The 5969-nt window shown below is 30.7% G+C and overlaps 1 protein-coding gene across 2 annotated transcripts in view; it reads right to left on the reverse strand.

Moving 5' to 3' along the window:
- The window catches only part of LOC112211838 (uncharacterized), a 157986-nt gene extending 152739 nt beyond the window's left edge, over positions 1-5247 (reverse strand). The window contains exon 1 of one of the 2 annotated variants that reach the window (XM_067053358.1): positions 5088-5240. The gene's annotated coding sequence lies outside the window, so the exon portion shown is untranslated. Of the gene's footprint in view, positions 1-5087 lie in introns of both variants that reach the window. The other variant, XM_067053362.1, reaches the window with a different exon arrangement.
- Between the last annotated feature and the right edge of the window lie 722 nt (positions 5248-5969).

Consider the following 5969-nt stretch of genomic DNA (forward strand, 5'->3'; position numbering starts at 1 on the left):
TAACCTTGCTTCCTCTTCCATTCCTGGCAATCCTCCGAGGCGCCTGAAAAGAAGATGGCCTCGTGACCTTATATTGTAAACTGTTTTTAGTGTTCTACTACTGGGTAGTTTCTCTACATCTTGTATCATATCATTATGTCATTATGATCAAATTTACTTGTTGTATTTTTTATACAGTTGTAAATATCAATAAATAAATAAATAAAAATAAAAAAAATATAATTTCCATTTGATATTTATTTTTATTTTTTTTTCTTGATTTCCATTTCATATTAAATTAAAATTACAGGGTATGAAGCGCTTTATGCAACCTGAATCAAACAAATCAAAGGTAAGTTCGGCGACTCTACTTTAAGGACAGGGTAGAGGCTGCGAGCGAATAAGTTTTCGCCCTTCTTCCCAATATTTGGCAATCATTAAAGATATGTTTTACGGTAAGTTGCGTTCCGCAAGTCTGGCAGGTGGAGCGCGGGCCATAAGGTACCGTGGGTCAGGCGCGTAAGATCAATTCGAAAGCGCGTCAAAATCACCTTCTCTCTGCGCACATTTCTAGTGGATGATATCCAAGAGGAAAGGATGATATCCACTTCTGATTTCCCGCAGTTTATTGTTAGTACAATATGCCCACATTTGATGCCATTTAAATTAACCTCTCTGCTTAATGAAGGTAATGAAGTCATCGATAGGATCTTCGCGATATGGAATTAATTCAGTAATCGCGGCCTTTGCAGCCCAATGAGCCAGTTCGTTACCAGCTAATCCGCAGTGTCCAGGGGCCCTTTAAATATATTTAAGAGGCCTTTAAATGTTTTCTTTCTAAAGTTAGTACTTAGTGTATGTACTTAGCCCTACTGTGAAACATCGATATCTATGCTTGATTTATCATGATAAACTTCCCTATCATCCAAACCTACTTGTATCCTCTTCAATTCCTGATAATCGTTCTAGGCGCCTGAAGGAAAGGGCATCGAGACCTCCTATTCCAAAACTTAATGAAGTTCTGCCAATGGATAGGTTCTCCATAGATCTTTGTTATGCCATTGTATTATAATTCACATGGCTTTTAATAACTGTATTTTTTAATAAATGCAGTTGTAAATTTTAATAAATAATTAAAACTATTTAAAAAATAGTTATGGAACTGTTAACTCAAACGTTTGGAACGTTTTTTTATGAGGGAGTAGACAGTATAACTAAGAATTCATTATAAAACCTGCTACCAAACATAGATGAAAACATTTTGAAATGACTTTCAAACAGCGGACAATTTAAAAGTCAACTTAAATACAGTAGGGTGTCGATTTTGTGAACGTCAATTATCTGAACTTGCTTGGAAAATAAACAAGAGTCGACATTGCAGTTCCTACCAAATAAATTTAAACAGATTTTTCTCCAGATTTTAATTTTTTTTTTATTTTAAGAATTGAAACTAATTTCATTGTTTAATAATCGTCTCTAAGGGGTTTTGAAATATTTGGGTTTAATCCTAAACTATTGAAGGATGACGTGAAATATGGGCATTATTTCTGGAAGATATGACTCATTGTCATATTGTTGTTAAGATATTTACATCTCGGGGCGTTTGCTATGAGGTCAGATAGGAGTGGGTGAGCCTCGTGTGATCTATTCACAGCCTCTTTACGACATTTACAGCTGAAGGTACTCCTGGACTTGACATAATTTCTAATAATTTTTAGTTTACTTCTCGGGCTTTCGTCCCACAAATATTGGCTTCTATCTCCTATTTCCTTTTTGAGGAGTTTGCTCATTTCTTAAGCTTTACCCTCGCGATTCCTACGATACGGTTATAATTATAAATGTGGGCCAAAAACAAACAGAAGTAATGGGTTACTGTACTTGCATTGAGTTCGGTAGTAAATATGTTGCATAGTTTGTGGAGTTTAATTTGTACATTGAATCATTTTTTACAAAGGATGATGCCGATGATCGGACTGATTTGGATCTGTCTGTGTAAATTATAAGTATTCCGGCATGTTTTGAAAAAAAATGAGAAAAGTGGGTCCGGTATTATTTTTAGAGTATTTGGCAGGTATAGAATTGGAGGGTGATTAGTTTCGGATTTTTCAATGATAGTAATTTTAAGAAAAGAGGCTGCCAAAAAGATTCTTTCTGATATTTGAAGTGTTGAATTTCGTATTTGTTAAAAAGGAATGGAAAACTTTTAAATGAAAATATAATCGTGTCAGATATTTTGTCTGTGTATGTAAAGTATATGTGGATGTAATTTAAATATAATGAAGGCTATGTCTGTATATATAACATATAAGTGGATGCGATTTAAATATATTGAAGACTATTTCATTCTATTAGCCCAATGAATGTTTTCACACTGACAATGGTAATCAAAAATTTGTACCAGTCAGTTTTAAACTGTCAGTTGTTAAGTGTTGATATTCGTGTATTTTACGTAAAATTTAAGTATGTCAAGAAAGAGAAAACGCCCAGCGCTTTTATTAAAAGATCAAATGGGCGTTTTTACAAATGTTTATTTTTTTAACTAAGAGCATGTTTAATACAATAAGAAATAGTAATTATTTGATACAACCTTTTTACACCGTATACAACTTGACTGTTTGGCACTTTCTTTTTTTAAAGTAAATTTTGATTATCCGAACAACAAACGACCCCGTTAGTTTGAATAATCGACGCTCTACTGTAAAATATTTTTCGAGCATCACTAAGCTTTTATGTTGATAGTAATAACATTTCTTTTTAAACAGACACAATGCTACAGTACTGTACAAGAGCCCAAGAGGCGAAAAAAATCAGTTTTTTCATCCTAATTTTTTATTCCTTTAACAAAAACTATGTATAATTACTAGTCAAAATTAATGAGTCTGCCAAGCATAGGTAGGGGGAATAAAAAATGGTGGTAGTTTCAAAACGTTAAAAAAAAAAAAAAAATTCATTCGGAGCTCTGTGTCTTTAAAATTACCAATTCTAGAAAACCAAAATGCAACAATTTTGATTTATGTAAAATTATATTTCAGGAAAAACAAGAGGTACAGATGTCTGCCAGCACTCAGATTAAAGCTAGATAAATGCACTATAATGTATTTTATGAAGTTTATCTTCACAGGAGTAATATTTTTTTTTATGTAATTTTCCAAAATGAATACACTACTACTTTATATTACGTTAAACTAGCTTTAATTTGAGTGCCAATTAACATCAATAGTTTTTGAGATATAGATTTTTCAAATAAATTCACTAACTACTGTTTTTTCAGTGCATTCTTTTAGAAATGTTGCGATTTAAAAAGCTATATCTCGCGAACTATTGAACATAAATATACCTATTTACACTACTTTAAATGATGTTCCCTTATGTTTTCTAGAGCTGGGCCCTGTTTCGTAAATAAGTACAAACTAATATTATTAGTCTTGTAGATTTATCTTAATTCAATTACACAGACTTGTACAATAGTAACTTGTACTTCAGTATTTTTTAATTCCTGTAATATCACTAATAGTCCTCCATATATGAAAAAAATAAGTATTAGTATTATTAGTACACTAGTTTCTGCACTTGTACTATCAACTAATACTATTAGCTTTCATTATGAAACAGGCCCCAGGTGGTAAGCTCCGAATGAAAAATTAATTTTTTTTTAACGTTTTGAAACAGCCGCCATTTTTAAATCTCCCTAACAATACTCGACAGACTCATCAATTTCGAATTCTAATAATACATAGTTTTCATTAAAGTAATAAAAAATTGGGGTGAAATAACTGACTTTCTACCCCCCTTCCCCCACCTCTTGTACTATCATGTGATGTGCGCAACGCACTAGCTTTGTAGATGAGTAACTCAGTGGACGAGATTGATATCGAGTAGACACTGACCTTGGACAAGGAGCGGAGGCTTGACAAGCTCTGACGAAACTCAGGTCGAAACGTTGGCGTGAATAAATCATTTTTTAGATTAATTTTTATTAATATATTCTTGTTTGAGAGTGGTTTAGTTTATTTAAAAACAAACTTGATCCTTTTTTTCTCAACTTTTCATAAAAAAAAAATTGTATAATGTTATTATGATATTATTTTAATGATTAATTTATTGAGAGATGTGACAAAGGCAATTAGCCGGCATTTTTAAGATTTTTAAAAAAGAAAATGACAGCAAAATAAAAGTAGGGTCAAAGAAATCAGTATGTAAGTGAAGGAAATAATGAAATTGTTATATAAAAATAATTAAAAAAAAAACTTTTTGTAGGTATCCTTGAGAATGACTTGAGGGTCGAAACGTTGGAAGGTTTTAAAAAGAATAAAGTTGAGAAAAAAAGGATCTAATTTGTTTTTAAATAAAATAATTTTTTGTTTATTTATGTTATTTTTGCTGACCTTCTTCTCCAATAATTAAAATAAGTATATTGATATCAATGGTATTTACTGTGCAATATGTATACGTAAAAAATTATTAAAATAATTCAATCTTCCAAAAAAAAAAATGTTTACATCCATAAACAATAAAAATAAATCAATTTTTCACTAGGTACTTTCTTACTTTATTGAATGTCAATGATTTTTCCTCACCAAATTACTATATCTGCCTGTAGTTTTTCTTAACTTCACTTAATGACCTCGATTAATTATATCATGATTGTAATTAGCTATATATATATGCACACACTTATATAAGTATACATTTATATAGATATACTTAGATCTTTAGTTTTATCGTATTCTTATATAATTTTATCCTTTAATTGCTCTTTACCTTCAATACATCTTTCGTTTATTGTATCCTTCATATTAGAATATAATAAAAGAATACTACATAATTTGAATCACTTTATACCTCTTATGAATTCATTAGCTAATTACTATAATAAAAATAATAATTTATTAATTTTTTTATGAGGCAACAAATGAAGTTAGCCTGTGAGATACATGAAATAAATAATCAATTGTAGTAATGTTATAAAAATGGTAAGTTAAAGATCGTTTATATAACGTAATAACAAACAACATACCCAAACTGGGCTATCTACGTTAGAATAAAATAATACAACAAAAACTTCACTTCATATTTAATAATATTAAAAAACAAAACAAAAACTATACCTCCTTGTGATTGCGATGGTAGGTGTCCAGCTCTAAGCAAAAGGTTCTGTGTTACATAAATAAAAAAAAAAAGTTTAAGTTCGAATCCTGAGGGCACAGACAGAAATTCATACAACTGATTTTGGTTAATAATGGTTTCAGTACGTATCGGATTCGGTTCTCGTAATACGCACCGGCTGTTTATGTTGTAAGGCTTACCTTCTTATCTATATCTTATATACAATAATAATGCTGGTAGCTTCCAAAGGATATCTTATTGTTTTGGTACTTGACCTTGGCCTTGATAATAACATGATATGCTGTCGTCCAGGGCTTATTGTTAGTAGTATTTTCAGTATTTATCGGAGACTCTGAAGAAGCTTTTTCATAATTTCATCATTCATTAATTTCTTTTTATAACTATTGTCGTCCTTATATAACCTTTCAAATTCCATCTCTAAATTATTTTGTTTAAATTGTGTGTTAGCTTTATTGTTAACTTAGAAGTGAAGATGTTCTGTCACGAAACCGAAACTCTTCTAATTTTTCACTTACTTTTTTATGTTTGGTTGTTTAGGCTGGAGGTACATTCGGTGATAGCCTACCCTCGCCCAGAGTTGTAATCATCTCTTCAATCTCCGATATATGATATTTACTATCCTTCATTTTGAAAAATTTGTTTTTCTATGAAACGGTGCGGTCAAAACCTCATAATCTATTAATAGATGAATATGAGCTTTCATATATGAAATTTGTTTTTCATAAATGTTTTCTTTTTTTTTCATAGTCTTTTCTTTTTCTATTTTGCCTTTTCATTAATTTTTTTTCCAAGCCTGTAACAGTTGTTGAGTTTTTTGTTAAACTAATATCCCAGCGTCGATATGAAGTGGAATCATCTTTTTC

Source organism: Halyomorpha halys, unplaced genomic scaffold, assembly GCF_000696795.3.
Source record: "Halyomorpha halys isolate HHAL.00 unplaced genomic scaffold, Hhal_1.1 Scaffold786.1, whole genome shotgun sequence".
In the NCBI taxonomy this organism is placed as follows: domain Eukaryota; kingdom Metazoa; phylum Arthropoda; class Insecta; order Hemiptera; family Pentatomidae; genus Halyomorpha; species Halyomorpha halys.